At 34.1% G+C, this 24,579-nt stretch overlaps 1 long non-coding RNA gene across 1 annotated transcript; it reads left to right on the top strand.

Moving 5' to 3' along the window:
• Positions 1 to 19,288: 19,288 nt before the first annotated feature.
• On the top strand, positions 19,289 to 22,339 carry LOC107933939 (uncharacterized). The gene is made up of 3 exons (XR_005901732.1): positions 19,289 to 19,485; positions 19,592 to 19,682; positions 21,287 to 22,339. It is a non-coding gene; the product is annotated as an uncharacterized lncRNA (long non-coding RNA).
• The last annotated feature ends 2,240 nt before the right edge of the window (positions 22,340 to 24,579 follow it).

Below are 24,579 nucleotides of genomic sequence, written 5' to 3'. Positions count from 1 at the left end.
ATGATTGAGATATGTATATGTGGTAAAGCCGAATGGCTAATGTGAAATATGTATGAGATATGTATATGTGGTAAAGCCGAATGGCTAATGTGAAATATGTATGAGATATGTATATGTGGTAAAGCCGAATGGCTAGTGTGAAATATATATGAGATATATATGAGATATGTATATGTGGTAAAGCCGAATGACTAGTGTGAAATATGTAGGAGATGTGTGTATATTGTGGCCGAATGACCAAATGTGAAAGGTGTGTATTATTAGATATTTGATGAGGCAAATGAATTACAAATATGACAGTCGATGTGAATGTTGTAACATGTGATTAAATGTACATGAAACTTGGAAATATATTCCGGGTAAGACCTGATGACTACGTGTGGAGATTTTGTCCGGGTAAGACCCGATAACTACGTGTGGGGACTATTCGAGCTAAAGGTTTCGCTGAAGATTCGACTAAAGCATAAGATTATACGACTTCACAGTAACAATTGGTAATAAATACGTTCAATGCATTAAGCTAGTCACGTATGTATTTTGAGATTATATTTAAGCTTGATTTGGACTAAATCACAAGGTCGTTATGTGATGCATATGTGAGTAAAGCAATAAGACTGTTCTATGATTATTGTGCGTTTGGTCAATGTGGAAAGTTAGGTGAAAATATGTAATGTACCTATGTTTATAAGAGATCACTATCAAGTGAGAATTTATCTGCCTATTATATATGATGAGATGGGTATATTCGGTAAAGGGATGGTATGCCCGAAGGAAGAGTGAAATAAAAATACGAACAACTATGTTATAATTTGATTGTTATCTGTTGACACTGCTTAAAACTTACTAAGCATTGTAATGCTTACTCCGTTTACTTTGTTTCCTCTGTTTTATAGATCTCATTTGGAAGCTACAGGCTCGGGGATCGTCAGCAACTAGTCACACTATCACTATCCACTGCTTGTTACTGTTATGTTTTGAATTATTTTATGGCATGTAAAGAATAGACCAGTGGCCGAAGAATATTTTGGTTAATGTATATAAGCCATGCGAAAATGGCATCTTTTGAATGTGTACTTATAGCAGTTAAATTGTATCCCTAACTGTCTTTAGTATTTATGTAACACCCCGAACCCGAGACCGTCACCGGAGTCGAACACGAGGTGTTAACAGAGTTTAAAAATTTTCCAGACACTGCCAATCTGTATAATAGTCGCTTTAAAAATCATATCTTGAGTTCAGAAACTCAGAATCCAGGTCCGTAAATTTTCCCTGAAACTAGACTCATATGCCCATCTACATATTTTTTTCTAGAATTTTTGGTTGGGCCAATTAGTACAGTTTATTAGTCAAAATCTCCCATGTTACAGGGATTGACTACACTGACCTTTGCGCATTACGACTTGGATATCTCCCTGTACAGGGCTTCAATACTGATGCCGTTTGTTTCTATAGAAACTAGACTCAAATAGGAATCTATAAATATATGGATTGACTCCTAATTGTCCCTGGTTAATTTGTAATGAATTTCCAAAGTCGGAACAGGAAATCCAGAAACCGTTCTGGGCCTGTCTCACGAGAACCTGAATATCTCTTAACATACTGTCCATATGATTGTTTCGTTACTTTCCTATGAAAATAGATTCATCAAGGTTCGTTTACATAATTTATTCACTATTTAATTCCATTCCTACTATTTTTAGTGATTTTCCAAATCTACATCACTGCTGCTGTCAGCATCTGCCTTTAAGGTAGACTTTACCTATTTCATGGTTTCCATGATTCAACTAGCCCTTTTTGCATAAATAGCACAATTTATGATAGTGATTAACCATTCCCATGGCCAATCCTTGTCAAGCATATCCACACCAAATGATTATAACATTATACTCAAACACATATAAGCCATTTTCGCATGGCTATCCAAAATTATACAAGTCCAAAGGGTCCATGACCCACAACAAACGGGTAGTCCTATACATGCCATTTCGAAGTTCAACCAAAATTGTACCAAAAAGGGGGGGCTTTGATAGTGTGGGCGACTTCGACTTCAAAATCCCGAGTCCGATAGCTGGAGAACCAAAATCTATAAAATAGAGGATCAAAGAAACGGAGTAAGCAATTTATGCTTAGTAAGTTTTGAGCAAGGAATTCCAGCACAACAAAAGTATAGCATTCATGTAGCTAAACGGATAATTTCATATGCACAATTTTTCAATATCATACTTGCTTCACATTACCAACCCTTATGTACATACACGAAAGATCAACTTAGCCAAAGGCCGGTAGCTCGTTTATCAACTGAGCGAATACTTATTTGTAAGGGCTCAACTAAATTCAAGCACATACGAAACATACCTCAATGTTGGGATGTTTCTAGAGTATTTACTGAAATTTTTACAGCAAGATCATTCATTCCCAAATCACGTACCTTCGGAATTTAACCGGATATAGCTACTCGTTCAAATGCCTTCGGGACATAGCCCGGTTATAGTAACTCGCACAATTGCCTTCGGGACTTAACCCAGATTTAGTAACTCGCACAAATGCCTTCGGGCTTAGCCCGGAATTAGTATCTCGCACAAATGCCTTCGGGCTTAGCCCGGAATTAGTATCTCGCACAAATGCCTTCGGATCTTAGTCCGGATATGGTCACTTAGCACAAAGCCTTCGGGACTTAGCCCGGACATCATTCAAATAACCATGCACATTTAACAATAAATCATGGCACATTCGTATTTCATTTTCGTTAGCAAAACTCGAACACAAGACACTTATCATTCTTGCAATTTCGGCTCAATAGCCACACAAAGAGCATGATTTTAATTTGCTTAAAACATGATCTAATCAAATCATAATTTAAGCTCTTTTACTCAAGAACTTACCTCGGATGTTGTCGAACGATTCCGATAGCTATTCGACCACTTTTTCCTTCCCTTTATCGGATTTAGTTCCCCTTTGCTCTTGAGCTTAATTAAACAAATAAATTGATTTAATCATTTGAGCATCGAAAAGAGGAACACAAGGCACTTAGCCCATATTTATACATTAGACATTAAAGTCACATATGTACGGAATCATGAATCAAACTCAACATTTTAGCTAATTTTTCCCCCTTGGCCGAATATGCATGTCTATTTTGGGGCCGATTTCAACACTTAATACATTCTACAAGTATGGTCACTTGTATTGACTAAACACCCTTTTGTTTCAAGTTCAAAACTTGACTAATACACACATATATACACTAGTAAAGCATCCTCTCCCTTTCCATCAATTTAACACATGCATTACTCATTAATATACAAAAATTATATTCGGCCTTAGCACACAACTTGCTAGCCGATTCTTCTCCATCTAGCAACCAATGCACATATGTGCTCACTCAAAAATGCTAAAAAGAAGATTCAAGAATCATCAATCCACCATCACATGCATCATTACAAAGCTTTACACTTAGCATGCAAATGACATCAACACAAATCCACCTTAGCCGAAACTTAACTCATCTTCATGCCTCATCACCACAACATCAAACATCAACCAAGAATGATGCATCCATGGCCGAGTGTCATTTCCATCACATAGCAAGATTTAGACCATGGGCTAGGTAGAACTCAAGCTAACAACTAAAACATGCATGCATCTCATGGAACATCATCAAACATACCTTAGCCTAGTTACATGCATGGCCGAACCTCTTCAACCTTTCTTCTTCCTTCCTCCTTAAAATTTTTGGCCAAGGATGAACCAAAGGATGAACACTTTTTTTTTGTTTTTCTTTCTAGTTTCGGCAAAATGGGGCGGGGGGAGAAACAACCACACACTTTTTTTTGTTTTCATCATATTCCCTTTCATTATTTAATTTCCATGCTCATTATTTTATTTTTTTCCACCCATGATGCACCAACCCAACATGTCTATGACATGTCTTGCCCATCACACTTGGTCTACCATGCTTGTCATGGCCAGCCACTACTAATAGGGGGGAAATTGACATGCAAGTCCCCCTTTTTTCAACATGCACTAATAGGCCCTTATGCTTTGACCTATCACATTTCAAAATTTTCTCACATAAGTCCTATTGACTAAATTCACATGCAATCGACTAAATCGAAGCTTGAAATTTTCACACATTCATAATTACATATTCTAGACAATAAATATCACATTCCAACATTTCGGTGACTCAGTTTAGCAGTCCCGAAACCACTTCCCGACTAGGGTCAATTTTGGGCTGTCACAATTTACCTAAAGGAACGTTCTTTATAAAAAAATATTCAAAATTTTTACTGTTCGGATATGAGTTTCAAGTCCGGTAATGCCCCTTTACCTATTCCGGTGACGGATACGGGATAGGGGTGTTACATTTTATTGGTATCAGAGCTACGGTTTAGTCAATTCTAGGACTAACTAGCACGCGTGAGTCTATTTATACATGCCATAAAGTGATAAAGTGATAGTGTGATGATTTTTTACTATTAAAATGTGTTTGTTGTATTGTAATGAATTTTGATCCAGATCGAGCTGTAGCAAGCTTCTGACTATGAGAATTTGTGATATAACTTCACTTGGATATGCTTAAATCATTAAGTTGATCAGGTACGTATCATGTACTCGTATTTGAATTTTGATTTGGATTGAATTATAAGGGTATAAGTGATGCAATTTTGAAAGAGTGTTACGACTATAAATGTGATCTTTGTATGTGGCTATGGAACTGAAAGTTGAATAGTCGATAAGCATGTTGTGTTTGTATTCAAGTAATGTAAATGATATACTAATGTGTATTGTTATATATGTATATGTACATGAGAATTGAGAGTTATATAGCCGGGCTAAGTCCCGAAGAGCATTCGTGCTGGTGTTATGTTCGGGCTAAGTCCCGAAGAGCATTCGTGCTGATGTTATATCCGGGCTAAGTCCCGAAGAGCATTCGTGCTGATGTTATATCCGGGCTAAGTCTCGAAGAGCATTCGTGCTGATGTTACATCCGGGCTAAGTCCCGAAGAGCATTCGTGCTGGTGTTAGATCCGGGCTAAGTCCCGAAGAGCATTCGTGCTGGTGTTATATCCGGGCTAAGTCCCGAAGAGCATTCGTGCTGGTGTTATATCCGGGCTAGGTCCCGAAGAGCAATCATGCTGGTGATGTGCATTCGGGCCTCCGTGCCTAGTAGGCTTCGTGCCGGTAATTTGAGCAAAGTTTAAGTGTTCATTACTATACGAATTCAAATTTAAATGAAAGGATATGTTTAAAAGTGTACATACATAAGGTTTATAGACTTGGTTAAGTCATTTCAATGTGTAACAACAAATGAATAGGGGCACTATATGTGCAAATGATTAGAGGCACTGAGAGTGCGAGTTCTTCAACCGAGCACTATGTGTGTGCGAGATCGGTCAGTAGACATTAAGTGAGTAAAACAAGATTCATGTAAGACCTTGTATGGAACGAAGGCATTGATTTAAGATGGTGGATATGTTGTTAAGAAATGAATTCATGTTATAAATGTGTTACAGATTTAGTTTATGGAATGCTTGGTATATGAAGTCATATGTGCTATTGCTAAATGACCCCTATTTTTGTTAATCATGTTCAAGAAATTATTTCGATTAAGTTCGACATTTGAAAGTCTATAAGAATTTTTGATGAATGCTGATAATTTTGGATATATGGGTTATGTGCTAAAATAAATCCCATGCCGGTATAATATATGAGGCTTTATGCCAAATCGATTGTATACGGGTATCGTTAACGGTGATTGAATGTGCTAAATGAATTTAATGTTCAGGTATGTGGAAGTTGATTTTCTGTTGGAAATAGGTTAAGTTGAATAGTGAGATATGATGGAGTTATAAAGGATATTTATTGGGATGTTTGAGTATATGTGTACTTTCAGTCAGGTTACAGCTTATACATGAATGAAAATGTGGGTTACAAATATGTGGGTTGATGATGTGAATTATACATGTTAATATGTGCTTAATATGTGTTTGAAATGCATTTGTGAATTAAATTAAGTGATTATTGCTTATGAAATCAAGAAAATGAGATATATGTGCATACTTGTAGAAATGTTTATGTATTTGTTTTAAGATAAGAAAATGATTTTATAGATCGATGCGAAATCAGTAATGAATTACAATTGCTATCGATGAGCTAATATTTATATGGATATAATTCAATAAGAGGACGTTATCCTAAACTAGGCATCGGTAGAAATTTTCGGGGACGAAAATCCCTAAAGGGGGAAGAGTTGTGACACCCTTAATGTGACCCTAGTCGGAAAGTGGTTTCGGGACCACAAAACCGAGTCATAAAAATAATTAACCGTCATATTTGATGCTTATTATATATATATGCATGTGTGAAAATTTCATGTTTGAATTTTGTTAATTGTAAGTGAATTTTATTAAATAGGACTTGTGTGAGAAAATTTAGAAATGTGCTAGGCAAATGTTAAAGTGGCCTATTGATGCATGTTAGAAAATGCTTGTCCTTGCATGTCAAATTTCCCAAAACTTTAGGTAGTGACCGGCTATGCTATGGGTTAAAGCATATTATAAACATTTTGTGTTAATGTTTTATGTTAGAAATAATAAAATAAAAGGTTAGTAATAAAGTAATGAAAAGGGAGGGGTGATGAAAACAAAGTTTTCTCATCCATGCTCCCCCATTGCCGTGACTTGAGGAAGGAAGAAGAAGGGGATTCTCTTGCTTCATGTTCGGTTGGTTGATGTTTAGGAAGAGGTATGTTTGATGTTATTCCATGAAATTCATGCATATTTCTAGATGTTGGTTTAAATTCTTTTGCTATTTGATGGAGATGATACTCGGCCATGGGTGTTGTCTTCTTGGTTGGTGTTTGATGTTGTGGTGATGAGGCATGAAGATGATTGAGTTTGAGTGCTTAATAAAAAGGATGGGTCTTAACAACTTCATGAAGTATTCGGCCATGGTGCTAAAATGTTGTATTGTGTTTAAACTTAGAATTTTTTTAGTTATATGGATGTGTTAAGTTGCTTGAAATGTTAGATTAATTTGAACTCATCACCAAGTTCTTTAGGCAACCCATGTTAAAAATTTCGGTATTGAGATGCCTAGAACTTTCGGCCATAGTAGCTATGGAGAAATAAGGTTTTTGTTTCTTGTTAAATTGGATGTATCTTGTTGTATGAGTGCTTGAACAAACTATGATTAAATAGATGCATAGATTCAAGGTGGGAAGAATTGGCTATTATGCTTGATACTAATGCCGAATATGAGAATGTTGTACTTGAAAAATGTAGGTGAACATGACAAGTGTATTCGGCTTAGGGCATAAAGGATATGAAAAATTTGGTATTTATTTTTGATTGTGTGTGTATGACCATGGATAATTGGCTGCACAAATATTATAAATACATAATGTATGTTAAATTTATTAAGCTACAAAACATTATACATGATCGGCCAAGGTAAATTATTTGAGTAAAGTATATCTTGATGGTACATTTTGGCTAGTATAAAATGTATATGGATATCTTATGACTATGTTTAATTTGGGAAGTAAATTGTTTGATTTAGCTCACGAGCCTAGAGGATCAAAGTTGGACAAGGGAAAGGAAAAAGTGATCGAAGAGCCGTCGTAATCGTTCGGCAACTTCCGAGGTAAGTTTTAAGTGATTAAACATTGAGTAAATTCAATCATAAGACATAATGAGTTGATTTAATAAGATATGATGTGGCCATGATATGTCTTAAACTCAAATGGTAAGTTCATAAGTGTTTGGACTTGGAAATTTAAGAGCAAATTGTAATAATTTGCTTAAGACAGCAGCAGTAACGTGATTTTATAAAATCACTATAAATTGTTGGTGTGGAATTATAGGTTGAATAAAATATGTAATCAAAGCTTAATTAGTCTAGTTTCTTATAAAAGAGACCGTGTAAGAAAACAAATTTCCTATAAAGAGATATTTAAAGTTGTGTGAGACAGTGTCAGAATGACTCTGAAATCCCCTGTTCTGTTTTTAGAAAATCATTATAATTTGTACAAAAATGGTTATAAGATAAAATTTATATGCTTACACTCCTTAATAAGTCTAGTTTCAAATGAAATCAAATAAAACATATTTTCAATTCTGTACAATGATAAATTTGATTCGTAGTGAAGAGTGGTCAGATTTGTCAAACAGTGAAACAGGGGAAACTTTAAGAAAAATATGGTATTGATTGGCCAAATCTAAAATTCTAAAATTTTTATGGATGGAAGATATATGAGTCTATATTCAGGGAAAATTAACGGAAATTGATTTTGAGTTTTTTAGCTCCAGTTATAAATAATTTAGTGACTATTGCTCGGGAAAACAGCTTGTAGTGAATATGTGAATTTGTTGTAAACATTGATGAAACTATTTGAGTTGCTTATAAGCTATTGCTGAAATTGATGTACAAGATAAATATATATGTGTATGGTAAAGCCGAATGGCTAATGTGAAATATATATGAGATATGTATATGTGGTAAAGCCGAATGGCTAGTGTGAAATATGTATGAGAAATGTATATGTGGTAAAGCTGAATGGCTAATGTGAAATATGTATGAGATATGTATATGTGGTAAAGCCGAATGGCTAATGTGAAATATGTATGAGATATGTATATGTGGTAAAGCCGAATGGCTAGTGTGAAATATATATGAGATATGTATATGTGGTAAAGCCGAATGGCTAGTGTGAAATACGAATGAGATATGTATATGTGGTAAAGCCGAATGGCCAGTGTGAAGTATGAATGAGATATGTATATGTGAATGAGATATGTATATGTGGTAAAGCCGAATGGCTAATGTGAAATATGTATGAGATATGTATATGTGGTAAAGCCGAATGGCTAATGTGAAATATGAATGAGATATGTATATGTGGTAAAGCCGAATGGCTAGTGTGAAATATGTATGAGATATGTATGTGTGGTAAAGCCGAATGGCTAATGTGAAATATGTACGAGATATGTATATGTGGTAAAGCCGAAATATGTATGAGATATGTATATGTGGTAAAGCCGAATGGCTACTGTGAAATATGTATGAGATATGTATATGTGGTAAAGCCGAATGGCTAGTGTGAAGTATGAATGAGATATGTATATGTGGTAAAGCCGAGCGGCTAGTGTGAAGTATGAATGAGATATGTATATGTGGTAAAGCCGAATGGCTAGTGTGAAATATGTATGAGATATGTATATGTGGTAAAGCTGAATGGCTAATGTGAAATATGTATGAGATATGTATATGTGGTAAAGTCGAATGGCTAGTGTGAAATATGAATGAGATATGTTTATGTGGTAAAGCCGAATGGCTAGTGTGAAATATGTATGAGAGATGTATATGTGGTAAAGCCGAATGGCTAATTTGAAATATGTATGAGATATGTATATGTGGTAAAGCCGAATGGCTAATGTGAAATATGTGTGAGATATGTATATGTGGTAAAGCCGAATGGCTAGTGTGAAATATATATGAGATATGTATATGTGGTAAAGCCGAATGACTAGTGTGAAATATGTAGGAGATGTGTGTATATTGTGGCCGAATGACCAAATGTGAAAGGTGTGTATTATTAGATATTTGATGAGGCAAATGAATTACAAATATGACAGTCGATGTGAATGTTGTAACATGTGATTAAATGTACACGAAACTTGGAAATATATTCCGGGTAAGACCCGATGACTACGTGTGGAGATTATATCCGGGTAAGACCCGATGACTACGTGTGGAGATTATGTCCGGGTAAGACCCGATAACTACGTGTTGGGACTATTCGAGCTAAAGGTTTCGCTGAAGATTCGACTAAAGCATAAGATTATACGACTTCACAGTAACAATTGGTAATAAATACATTCAATGCGTTAAGCTGGTCACGTATGTATTTTGAGATTATATTTAAGCTTGATTTGGACTAAATCACAAGGTCGTTATGTGATGCATATGCGAGTAAAGCAATAAGAATGTTCTATGATTATTGTGCGTTTGGTCAATGTGGAAAGTTAGGTGAAAATATGTAATGTACCTATGTTTATAAGAGATCACTATCAAGTGAGAATTTATCTGCCTATTATATATGATGAGATGGGCATATTCGGTAAAGGGATGGTATGCCCGAAGGAAGAGTGAAATAAAAATACGAACAACTATGTTATAATTTGATTGTTATCTGTTGACACTGCTTAAAACTTACTAAGCATTGTAATGCTTACTCCGTTTACTTTGTTTCCTCTGTTTTATAGATCTCATTTGGAAGCTACAGGCTCGGGGATCGTCAGCAACTAGTCACACTATCACTATCCACTGCTTGTTACTGTTATGTTTTGAATTATTTTATGGCATGTAAAGAATAGACCAGTGGCCGAAGAATATTTTGGTTAATGTATATAAGCTATGCGAAAATGACATCTTTTGAATGTGTACTTATAGCAGTTAAATTGTATCCCTGACTGTCTTTAGTATTTACCTAAAGGAATGTTCTTTATAAAAAAAATATTCAAATTTTTTACTGTTCGGATATGAGTTTCAAGTCCGGTATTGCCCCTTTACCTGTAACACCCCAAACCCAGCCCAGACGTTATGGCCGAATCTGACGTGCCACATTGGAGTTGAAAACCCACGTTCCGTTTTAGTGTTTTAAAAACCATATATTTTGTTGAGTTAACAAGGTGTATGGAAGCTGGGCACCAGGTAGGTATTTGAGATAGAGGAGGTGAGCCATGAAGGCTGCTTAAGTACCAAGCTCTTTGATTGGATCCAATCCTAGACATGCCCACAACCATAGCCACACTTTGTTATATCGAGTTTAAATTTGTTTAAGTGAACGACTTTGATAAATCGATTAATCGTGGTGTTGAACTCTTTTGAAAACAAGTATCGTTTTGAAAACACGTCCTAAGTCTAGCCCATTTGAATAATTATCAACCAAGTTTGAAGTTATTAAAATTAAAATAATCCCGAAAAGAAATAAAAGGAAAATTAAAATGGCCTTATTACAACCCAAAAATAAATAATAATTAAAGGGAATCTAATGAAAACCAACGCTTATTTAAAAGTCCAAAGACAATCACCGTGGCTACTCTGAATCCCATCCGGCCCAAGTCCCCACATCAAGGCTCACCTGCAAGGTTAAGGAAAGGGGGTGAGTTTGGAAACTCAGTGTGCAACAAGCCCCTTTCAGAGCCCAAAACAATAACAGCCTGTTGGGTCTAAGCCCAAAACCAATCTCAACATGTACTGGGCCATAGCCCTTTTCATATTTCATAATTCATAACACTGGGCCGAAGCCTTTTCATATTTCATATTACTGGGCCGAAGCCTTTACTGTAAACGGCACGGCCCAAAGGCCCATTTTTATGTCACATGTAATGTCAATGAAAGAATGCAACCCATTTGGGGAGGCTACTCAACCCACCATCCACTACTCTCCACCCGTACCAACCAACACACCATGTGGGGATTAACTCGACCCACCCCGCCATAACTCTCCACTGGTAGCATAGCTGCTTTATCATATAACTAGAGGCCTAGCCTCTTTTAATAACTGGGGCAAAGCCCTTCTTTAATAACTGGGGCATAAGCCCTTTAATAACTGGGGCATAAGCCCTTTTAATAACTGGGGCATAAGCCCTTTTGCACTTCCTCCATCCATATAAAAACCCAACCCAATGCATTTATGAACATCTCGTGTGCATATCAGACATATCATGTGCATATCATACATGTCATGTGCATATTATACATATCGTGTTTATCAAAATCCCATGCATTAAGTTCATATATAAACCCTAGGGGTATAATGGTCATTTTTACCTAGCGGCAAAATGGTCATTTTCATATTATAAGGGCAATCTTGTAATTTTACCAAAAATTAGGGTTTCCACGTTCATTAACGGTTACAAACAATTCATGGGTGCAAACAGTGACTCTGGCCCATTTTTAGCGAAATCGAGTTATTAGGCCAAAAACCCCTAATGGGCCCTACTTATCCGATTCTGTCATCTAGGCCCATTTAGCCTATATCCATAACAGTATTAACAGTTTTAACATGCAATTTAACAGATTTCCATTTCCTACCAAATTTACCCAAATGGGCCCGAAAGCCTATTGGAACCTAATTCAGCCCCTCGAGGCCCAACTTACCGTGAACGCCAAAAAACACGTCCTTAGCGTTTCCATTGTTCTCGATCATCATCTCATCGATTCTAACTAACTGGTGAGAGTTCGCTTGCTCACAAGTCCTCGAAATGCTAGAATTTCGGCATTTCGGCTTTTCGACATTTATCACTTTAAGCTATGAAAAAGGGTTCGTTACACACCTGTTTGGCGATATTCCTCGACGAGATCTCCTACACGATTTCTCCTATAATCCATCGTTAATAATCAGCTTCCCATAATTGAACCAAACCTCAAATCATCTAATACTAATACTTACACATTCGGCCACCATCCATAATGGCCTTAGGAATCTTACCTTTGTCGCGATTGATGACTAGGTCTAGCCACTCCGGTGATCCAAGCTACTCCCAGTCGACACTACACCTTGCTGCTCCTTCAATAAATAAACCAAAAATATTAAAAGAAGACCCCATAAGGCCTACACCCATATTCGGCCACCTCCCTAAACTAGAGGGGTTTCGGCTTTTGGCCATAGTTACGCTAGGAATTGTTTAGAGTTTGAACACTTACCACAGTCTTCCTCCTCTTGAATCCGGATGCCTAAAAGGTAAAGGAATTGAATGCCAACTATTGAAAAGGAAAGAAAAGGTTGCTGGTCACAAGGAATCGGCACCCACCTATCTTCACTGATTTCGGCTTTTTGCGGTATTTCGGCAGAAGTAGAGATTAAAGAAAGAAATAATAAATGAGTAGAGGAAAGTAATAGGCTGGATTTTGAAAAAGAAAAGGGAGAAAAGATGAGAGGAAGGATGGTAGATTTGGCTAGGGAAGAAAAAGAAGAGAAAAACTAAAACAAAGGAGAAAATGGCACAGCTAAGACCCTAATGCTGAAATTACTAACCTAATACCCTTCTGCCGAATTCCCCTCTCTAACCCCTTCCAAACGGCTAAGCTCTATCCTTCTCTCAAATCCCTAAAATCTCTCCCCTTATCCCTCCTTAATCCATGCGTTTGACTTGATCCAACTCTCCTCTTACAGAATCCACTTAGGTTCCAACACTTACCCTTCCTGCACATAAAAATAAATACTCTTATTTGCCAACACAGGGAATCGATCCCAGGTCTTCCCTTATGCTCCACACGCAACCTTTTTAGGAGCTTAGTGGCGTCACCCTTGCCACTCTACCAAAGCTCTTTTTGTGATACACTTTACCCACAACTTAATATAAGGGCACCTAGCCAGAACCCCTAACTCCTAAGTCCAAAATTTAAAAATTCAACCGGGTTTTGGCTAACTCATAAGCCTTCCATAAGCCCATTTACACACCCAAATTATGAATTCCATAATCACATACCAAATTTTAGAAAATTACTTAAAATATCAGGAATCGTGAAAAACCCGAAAATCAGGATGTTACATTACCTATTCCAGCGACGGATACGGGATAGGGGTGTTACACAGATCACATAGTTCCTAGTGACATGTCACTTGTATTGTAAACTATTTCTAAGGTTCAAACGGGATTTCCTTAATTACACGTCTTCATATAACTCATGATAATGATTAATCACATAATTCTTCATAATGATAATAATAAAGATAATCATATTTAAACATGAAATTGCAGCTCATCACAATGTCATCAAGTATCATAAACATATTTTAGATCATATCACTGCATAGTGTATCATAAAATCTCATGGTCATTTCCGTAATATTGTACTCCGTAGCATTCATATTTCATTTTAATAATAAGGAATTTGTCACAATTATATCAATTAAACATTTATAAATGTACAGTTAAATGCGTATTAAACATACAAACTTACCTCGATACCAAAAAGATCTAACCATCAAATACGCGCTTTTCCCTCGTTCTAGGTCCAAACCTCATTTTCCTTGATTAAAATATCACATTTAGCTTATTTATTAGTCATATTATTCATTGTGACCCAAAATTCATATTATGGAAAAATTAGTTTTTACCCCTAAACTTTATCATATTACATTTTTGCCCTTGGGCTCGTAAAATGAAATTTATTCAATTTCTTTGTACTTTAAGCCTAGCCGAACCATTTTCATAACTACAACAGCCCAAAATTTCCACTAGAACACACTTTAACTACATATTTTATAACTTTTACAATTTAGTCATTTTAAGCGTTTTCACTGAAAATCACTTAGCAAAAGTTGTTTTTCCAATCATAAACATGCATAGTCTACCATTAAACATCAAAACGCACAACTTTATAACATGGTTCAAACCCTATACCTTCATCATAACTCAAATAAATGGTAGAAATAGGTAGACCTTGTTACGAGGATTTCAAAAATGTAAAAATCATTAAAAATGAAGCAACAACGGACTTACAATCAATCTTGGAAGCTTCGAAAATCCTAGCCATGGTTTCTTCATGTAAAATTATGCCAAGGAAGAAGATGGACAAGAAATTTTGGCTTTTATTTTGTTTTTAATTCTTTGTAATTACTAAATGACCAAAATGCCCCTAACTTAAAAATATTCTATTTCACATATTTCATGTCCAATTTTGTCCAAAAAATTAACCAATGGTCTAATTACCACTTAAGGACCTCCAATTTCAAATTTCATAATAATTGGACACCTCTAACATTTGGAACTCAACTTTTGCAATTTTTACATTTTAGTCTTTTTGACTAAATTGAGTGCCCAAAAGTCAAAATTTTCGAACGAAATTTTCACGAGATCTTTCCGTGGAATTTTATACTATAAAAATATAATAATAATAATAAATTTTTCCTTGTCAAATTTGTGGTCCCGAAACCACTATTCTGACTAGGCCTAAAATCGGCTGTTAGAAAATCCAACAATACATACATAGAAGATTCATTATATTATGTATCTTCTATTGTGTTTACGTAGAAATTTTCGAGGATTTGGTTGGATATTCGTGTATTCACTTATAATTCCACATTCAATTAAGAAGGGAACTACTTTAGTAAGTAATGTTGATGGAATTTGTTATGTTAAATTTTTCGTGAATCATCATATTGGCCTAAATTGTGCAAGGAAATTAAAAATGCTATAATGTTTTTTGATGGAAAGTGGAAATGCAATGGTTTTAATATGATGCTTTAAATGGCCTTTTGATTATGTTGCGATTTTTATACATTGATGTTTGTTTTGTGTGCATAATAGCTTATTCATAATGTATACTACAAATTGGATATGCACCACGAAGCTTTAGTGGAAAAGCTCAACCTATGAATCTATGTTTCATGCACATGTTACAAGGATTTGAGAGTGAATATTCATGTATAGTAACATCTTACTTGGAGATCTTAGTTGATTGATTGGCTTGTAATGTATTTTTTTGCTTTTATAAAAGTCATAGAATGTACTTAATCGGTCCATTGGAATACTTGATTTGGTTTTAAATGTTGCTTTGGTCATTTGGCATATTTGGTACATGTTTTACATTAATGGTAACTTTGATGTATTAATTTTTATCACTTGTTAAGAAATTCAGATGTTTTACGTGTAGATTCAAGTTATTTTTTAATTACATAGTAGGTCAATTTTTTATTTGAAGTATGTTTGATCATGCATTTACATGTTATAGACATGTTTTAATATGTCAATTTTGCTAATATAGGTTTTGACTTATGGTAGTGTGTTTTTGTATGTATTTGGAAAAGGTTAGCTACACATTGTTAGCCTTAAATATAGAAATCTAGTATGAGGTATTGGTACCTCATACCAAGGTATCAAAACCTCATAGTGGGAATTAGTACCTATAGTCCAAGTTTTGGTACTTGTGAAATCAAGTAACCAAAAATTTGAATAGGGAAACGTGTATCACTTGAAGAAAAACAAATTTTCATTAATGGTTTTTTAAAGCTTATTTTTCTAAACAAAATATAAATAAGAAAATGCTTTGCCTAAATTAAGTTTCTTATGCCTCAATGGTTTTTCTCTTTGTTTTTAGTCCCTTCTTTGAGAATTTACTTATTAGGATGCTATTGAATTCCAAACTAAATTAGTACTAGCCTTCAAAATCAATGTGTCTTTAGGCTCCATTAACCAACTGGAAACACTTGATTACGAAAGTTTCTGAGCCAACCAAATTGTTCTTACTGGAACATAGTTTTAAACTCAAAGTTGCAAGCTTAAAACTATGACTTATACTAATCAATATATCAAAACCTTGCTCTACATTGATGTTCTCATTTTCTTGAGGCTTCAATTGTATGCTTGCTTTTACTTCTTTCTATTAAGCAAGATTTTCTACAAGATTCGAAACTATTGAACATAGTAACCACCCATATCTTTAAGCATTTTTACTTGATTCAATTTGCTTGACTTCCTCAATAAATGTTTCAACAATTAGCATAAGACAATTAACTTCTTTCTCACTCAATTCAACTTCACAAACTTGTTTCCTAGACTCTATTGAAAATGAAAATAGCAACTTAGGTGACTCTTTTGTGTCCAATCTTGGCTCATTTTTAGCCTTTCCAATTCCATCATCATTACTCTCATGTAAATAATTTATTTGTAAATGCAAATCTTCTAATTCGTCCACACTTTAGGTAAAAAAAACCCCATAATAGATAAACAAACTATGGTAAAGAGGGTAAGCTAAAAAAAGATTTAGATTTAGAGCATTATTTGATTTAGAGCATTAAATCCACAAGGTTTTAAGTATATATAGAAAAAAACAATATAAACAACTCAAAATCTATGGATAAAAAAAATATCAAATTATAAAACATGAACTAAGAAAAAAGATCATGTTTATCAAGAAACATGAGATAGAAAGAGACTCAAGGGAAAATTTTAAAAAAAATTATCAAAACTGGAATATGAGGCAAAGATGAAGGAAATCTATAAGATAAAAGAAGTGATGTTCAAATGCTTAGATAATATGAAGAAAATCTATAAGAGAAAAGCAAAGATGAATCTTACCAACGAGAGAGAAAGAGAGGAAGGCTTGTAAAAAATGGCACTACAGGAAAATAGGGCTTTAGCGGCATTTTTAGCGGCGTTTTATCAAAAAAGCCACGAAAATTATAAAAAAACGGAGCAATAGCGGTGTTTTACCAAAAACGCCGCTAAAAACAGAGCAATAGCGGAGTTTTTTGTTAAAACGCCGCTAAAACCGAGCATTAGCGGCGCTTTTGGTAAAACGCCGCTAAAAACCAGAGCATTAGCGGCGCTTTTGGTAAAACGCCGCTAAAAACCAGAGCATTAGCGGCGCTTTCGATAAAACGCCGCTAAAAGTCATATAATCCTTGTAAAAATATATGCCCAAAATATGGGTTTGGGTAAAAAAATGAGGCCCGTTTAGAAAATGGGCCGGGCTTGGGTAAAACTTTTTTGGCCCGGGCCCGGCCCAAATTATATAATAAATATATATTTTTTTATTTTTAATCATATTGATATTTTATTTTTAATTTTAATATAATCACTTTTTATTATATTTTCAATTTGTCTATTGTTTTAATAATTGTTTTAATATCATTTTTTATTTGTTTCTTGTTTTAATATTTGTTTTAAATGTATTTGATGATTTATTATATTTTAAAATTTTTTATTTAATTAAATAAGTTAAAAAAATTAATATGGGCCGGGCCGGGCCGTGCTCAGGCTTAACAATTTCATTTTGGGCTGGGCTTGGACAAGAGGCCCATATTAAATGTATTTGTTTTAAATGTATTTGATTATGGTTTAAAGGTCGTTTAAGGGTTGGGGTTTAAGATTTAAGTGTTAGGGGTTAGGGGTTAGGGGTTAAGGGTGAGGGGTTCATGGTTCAGGGCTTATGTTTTAAGGTTTAAGGTTTAGGGATTAGGAGTTTAGGATTTAGATTAGTTAGTGTTTTTTAATTATATGATAAATATTTTCTTATATAATTATAAAAGAGATAGTATTAATTTTAAAATATTGAATTAATTATCATTATAGTTTAGGGTTTAGGGTTTAGGGTTTAAAGTGTATGAGTTATAATTTTAAGGTTTATAGATCATGGGTTTAGGGATTATGATTTATGGTTATGTAAGAGATAATTTCCCCATTTTCCCAAATCCGAATCTTTAAAATAATCACCCCTTTTTCCCCAATTCAAAATCCAAAATCCCCGATAAATGTTTCTTTTTCTAACAATGATTTAGTGTGCAATTGTATACATGAACTTTAATTTGATCCAGTTCTTGTAAATTATTAACTCAATTATTGATATAACATCATTTTATATTTATATATTGCATACATAAATATTTATATTTATCCAATAGAAAAATATATTGATGTATTTATTTTTTAAAATTTGTAAGATTAAATCAAAATTAAAGTTTTAACTATACATTTAAACCACAATTAGAATTTCACGTCTACAATTACACATTAAACCGAAATTCATATATAATTCTAAGATGTATCTCTATTAAAATTTAGGTGTATACATATAATTAAATGTCATTTGTATAAAAATTTAAACAACTAAAGCGGACTATACCTAAAAGAATAATACTTGTATTACTGTGTCATTTTGTATTTTTTTAATTCATCGATTTCATTTTATTTCTGTTAAAGTTTCCTTTTGTATTTTATATGATAATTTAAAAATTAAAAAAATCTTCAAAAAATTAAAAATAAAAAATAAAAAACTTAAAAATTTAATATTTAATATTTTAGTTCATATTTCAGTTAAAAAATTTAATATTCAAAAATTAAAAAAAATTCTAAAAAATGATAATGTCAGCACAAAAAATTTATAAGAAAAAATAAGAAAAAATATGTTAAAAATGAAAAAAATCAAAATTGAGCAGTAATGGCATTTTTGAGTAAAACGCCACAAAAAAATTGGACTATAGTGGCGTTTTTATTAAAAACGCCACAAAACACTATTATTTTTTATCCCGTTTTCAAAATCCCGCTCACAACGAAAAAAAAAGTTTGGTTACCCGCTTCTCATCTTCTTTCTCAGCTCCTTTTACTCTCAAAATTTGCCCCCAAATTTCCCATTTGGATGACGCCAAGCTAAAGCTCTCTCGTTTGGGTATTTTCCCTCTCAATTTCTTTTTAACGATAAACGCTTCATTAGAAACAAATTACTAATCGTAATCTTCAATTCTTTGATGCTTTGTAAATATGATTGTAGAATCTGTTATCGAGGAAACAATTCAAAGCATTGATGCTAAAACCCTTCTTCTCAAGGAACGCGAGAAGCTTCTCGAAGACATGGAAAACAAGATCACTTATCTGTAGTCTGTTATATTTGCAGTCTGTTTTTCCCAGCCCCTGAGCCTCATGACAATCAGTTGCATGCTAGTATAGTGAATCAGATAGATTATTATTTCAGGTAATGCTTTGTTTGCGTGGTGACTTAGGTCAACTTCGTTAATTCAGCGGGCATATCTTGGTATTGATGTCACCCACAAAGCTAACTGCCTATTTCTTTGTTGCAGTAATGAAAATCTAATTAAGGATACCTACTTGAGGCAGAACATGGATGACCAGGGCTGGGTTCCTATTAAATTAATAGCCGGCTTCAAAAAGGTGAGTTTTTTTTTTCAGAATGTGGAGCTAGCTTCATGCCTGATTGTGTAGTTCCTGTGCTTAGAGCTAGTTTCATCTGTTAGCGTTATGCATGTTTATAACATCTGCACCTGCAGACTTCTCTGCCATATTGTTGAGGCAAGTTATGTGGTTATCATTAAAAGCAAACCTATTTTAATTGAAGTTTATGCAGTTGTCATTTGTGTGTTTTAAGAGAATTTCAAAACTGTGAAAGCCTGTGGAATTTTGCACTTTAGGTTTTGTCAAAATTTTCTATAAATTAAAATTCGAGAAACACGTAACTACTGGATTTTCAAGCTATTTTTCTATTTCTAAGAACATAAATTAAAATTCAAAGAATTGAGAAACCTAGTCTTCAGTTTCACACCTGCTGCTAGTTCTTGTTGAAACACATCAAAGAATCTCTCTAGGTACTCTGTCATATGCTTTCTCTTAGCATGTTGTCTTAAATGTTACTCGAAGACTTTTTCCCAGTATTTCATATTATGACTCATAAGTTTTATTGGAATGATCATATCACATTTGAACCTTTTGCCTAAGGTATAACACAGTGCATGTTAGGAGATCTGATTATGATTTTCTTGAGATTTGCGTCTCATTTTTATTTCTTAAAATTCCCTTGTTAGTTTAAATAAACTTTCCTTATAAATTAGTATACTTAGCTTTCTTATCTTCTTTTTCATGGTAGAACATGAAATTGTGGTTTTGCATCTTGTTTTTTAAATTGTAAACCTCTATTTAAGAGGAATATTATTAATGAATAAAATGAGTCGAAAGTTTCAGTAAATCCATTCCAACGTAAACAACCATAGGCAAAATTTGGAATTGAAATAAGGGAAAAACCTTTCTTCAAATTTGAGTTCTCTATTAATTGTATGGTGATTTGATCCCAGACTTGGAACATAACAATGCACCAACTATCATCTTCTGGATGTTAGTCCTATATATAGTAGTGATCTACCATCATCCTCTGGAAATTGAGCTTTTGTGATTATGTCATTTCTTTCCAGATCAGGTAGTGACCATCATTTTCTTGGTTTTGTGCCTTTGTGTTGAATAACAAAGAGCGTCAAACCTAAAAAAACATCGAGCGTCAAGTCCCTATAACCAAGACCATTTGGTTAGGCACTCGCTAGATGCACCTAGGCATGCTGTTTTGTAGGGCAACATTCATAAAAAATGTCTACATGGTAGAAATTCTCTTTGCTAGTAAAAATGGGGACAATATCAACTTCTCTACTTCTTAGTATTTGAGTATTCTACAAGAAGCATGGGCAAGGAGATAATAGTGCATATTGACCTACATGATTAAAAGAAAAAGATTGCATGTTTTGTAGATAATACCAAATCAATTTTGTGTTTTTTAATCAGAATTGTACATCTTAAGCTTATTTTACAGGCATCCCACATAAACGTGCTTTTTCTTTGCACTTTGTGCATCTTGCGCCCTTAACAACATTGGTTTCGAAATTTGTTGTTGGATAAGCTTGTAGTGATTTTGCTTTCCCAAAGCAATTTTCTTTTCTAAATTTTAATGCTTGCTGTACAAACGTGGCATATTTTCTATGGCTTCTCCTTTTCAGGTTTCACTTTTGACTGATAATATTCAGCTGATAACGAATGCTCTGCAAAGTTCAACAGTTGTGGAAGTACAAGTACTTTCTATATTTGATAATCTTGGGATGTATGTTTTATCAATATTGAAATGCCTGGTCTTATCAACCATCAAGACTTGCATGCGTCTTTATTTTTTATGCTTAATTAATAGTTTTGTTAGAAGATAGGACTAAAATTATGTGGTATGGTTTGCTTTGATCACTTTTGCTTTCACATTTTAGGGTGACCAAGTAAGGAAGCGGATTGATTGGATGCGATGGATAATGCCGCCTTCTGTTCATTTCCCTACCAAGTCTGGTCAGGATACACTAGCAGCTCGTGTTCAGAATATTTCATTGGATCAGAGAGCTGCAAACTAGAGTGGTGCAAGTAACCCTGAAGATTCTGATGCTGGTAGACCATCATATGGGGACTTCAGTAATCAGCCTCAGCTATTCAACAATGAGGGATCAACCGTCAGTGCTCATGGTGGGCTAGCAAGTAATTGAAACTATTTGTTATTTTCCGAATTTACCGAATTATTTTCCTTTGTTCTTTTCCTTTTTTACAAATGGGGATGTTGGATTTTCTTTTACTATTTGTTATTGGTGATGTTGGTGTTTAAATCTGGGGAATTTCGATTTTTATTTTCGAAAAAACATAAAAGAAAATCTTTGGAGGGCTTTGATAGCCTCCGGTTGCAGGGGTGAAAAAAAAAGAATACATACTTGGATTGAGGTCTATGGAGAAAATGGCTCCTGCAGCTGTGGCTGCAACAGCTACTACTGCTATTATTCATGCCTACAAAAGCTTCTTTTTTTATTACCTTTCGAGGCATATATCATTTACCAAGAATTGCACTTTATATTATTTATTTATGTACTTATTTATACACTATTATTATATTTAATTGCTACTTGCTTCTGCTTCATAAAAATTTGCCCTGCATTTGTGGGACAATCCTTTGAAAACAACCATATCTTACAACTGGTTCTTGTTGTATGGTTTTAAGTTTTGGAGCTTGTGGTACTTTTGACTGACTCTCAGAATAATTTTTATTTATTATTTGTGGTGAGAATAATAGGGTACTATTAATACACATACCTATAACTTTTTAGGTCTAAGTAGCTCCATGCTTGAGTAATGTTTAGGGTTTAAGTCTCGTGGATGGAGAAAATAGTTTTAGTATAGACCTTTAGGTTCAATTTTAAATTTTTTATATTTTTCATGACTTTTATAATATTTTATTTTTCTTAAAAATTTCATGACTTTTAGTGGCGTTTGTGGGAAAAGCGCCGCTAAAGGTCTTGACCTCTAGCGGCGTTTGTGGGAAAAGCACCGCTAAAGGTCAAGACCTCTAGCGGTGTTTGTGGGAAAAGCACCGCTAAAGGTCATGACCTTTAGCAGCGTTTTTTAAAATAAACGCCACAAACTTTAGTGGCGCCGTCTATAGCGGTGTTTTTTGCGACGCTTGTAAAAACGCCGCAAATAGTTTTAGCGGCGCTTTTAAGCGTCGCTAAAGACCTTAAAAACGCCGCTAAAAGTTAATTTTGCTGCAGTGTGGATAAAATAAAATGTCTTCATAAATTTCAACTTTACAAAAAAAATTCCATTTGACACATATTAGATTTTCGAATCACCTACTTCTTTTCCTTAACCAAACACCTGACAATTGTAAAAATATTTTTTGAAAAATAAAAATAAGGATAAAGTACACCAATAGACACTAAACTTTGATTAAAATAACAAAACAGTCACTAAACTTTGAAAACTTACAACTCAGTCACTAGACTTGAAGAAAATAACAAAATAGTCACTAACATTATCGAAAAGTAACAAATTAGTCACACACTAACATTTTTCATTTAGGCCTAATGGGATAGGTGACATGGTCAGTTAATTAGACACGTTGGATATGTCCACAATGGAAACCCACCCAATTTAAGAACCCTAGTTGGGTAATAGAAAAAGAAGAAGAAGAAGAAGAAGAAATTATCGTCATCTGCTGGAATGCCGGTACCCTCAAGGCGCAGTGAAAAAATAAAATTCTGGTAATCTAAACCATGGATCCATGTGCGAGGAATGAATCAGGAAAAAAATTATGATACTGGTTTCGAAATTATCAAAACTTCAATCTGAGTAGACAGTGACGCCTCGGCAACGAGAATTCAGAACCACTATCGAACCAAGTCACAACTTTTTTAGATGTCGATCTCTATGTAATCCACCCAATTGACAATGAACGAAAGAAGTACCCAAAACTATTTTAGAGATTTCTTTGCTAGACGGCTGCTAGACCATACAAGCTAGGTTTTCGGGTTTTATTTATATATAACTTCCCTTTTTAATTGGTATATTTATAACGAATCTTGATTCAAAAAATTTTAAAATAAATAAATATAATAATTTTTTTACCGAAAACTATAATTACATTAAATATAACAAAGATTTCAGTAAACTATATTTATTTATATTTATATACGAACCAAATTCATATATTAATAGAATTATGTTCTCATCAAGTGTACAACATCCTTGTACATATAATATGTTCGATATTTGATTGCCCAATTAAATTTATTCTATAATTAATTTAATTCATGTGACAACCAAACACAATACCAACTATGTTTTATTCCGATTATCTCAACCATATGGTGTGACCCTGTAGATTTTTGTAACGTTAGCAGTAATACTAGAATGACTCTAATGTTACATACAATGAGTGGCATCTAGCAATGCATCATTGCTACCTAAGTTACAAGAAGTCATGATTCGACATAACCTTTTGTGATTTACCTTTCATGCATTAATCCTTAAGTCCTTTGTATCTGGAATGAACACAAATCATGGAATAGTCACACTTGCATAGTCCATCTCATGTTTCTTGATATCTTGACTAGACTATGATAAACAAATAAGTATGACATCTCATATCAACTTATTTGAGCATGACCATGCATTTCTAATCTCACTCAATCAAGTGGCCTAATATATTACTCCCATTATGGAGGAGGGACTTATTCTATATTGATCAACCATATCCCTCTACATAGATTGTGGTATATCTAACATCAACCTTTTATAGAACAACCAACTACGGTGTACATTTGACTGTATCAAAATATACAACTCACGATGTTGGGATAATGATGATCTCAAGTCTGAAGATCATATACATATTAATCACTATGAGTAATGTTGTGACAATTACATAATAATCCAAGAAACATACTTATAGCAGGTCAGTCCAATATGTTTTTATCTAATACACATATTC

The sequence above is a fragment of the Gossypium hirsutum genome, chromosome A09 (assembly GCF_007990345.1).
Source record: "Gossypium hirsutum isolate 1008001.06 chromosome A09, Gossypium_hirsutum_v2.1, whole genome shotgun sequence".
NCBI classification, from domain to species: domain Eukaryota; kingdom Viridiplantae; phylum Streptophyta; class Magnoliopsida; order Malvales; family Malvaceae; genus Gossypium; species Gossypium hirsutum.
The sequence above is the reverse complement of the archived record's forward strand: the minus strand, read 5'-3'. Positions and strand labels throughout refer to the sequence as shown.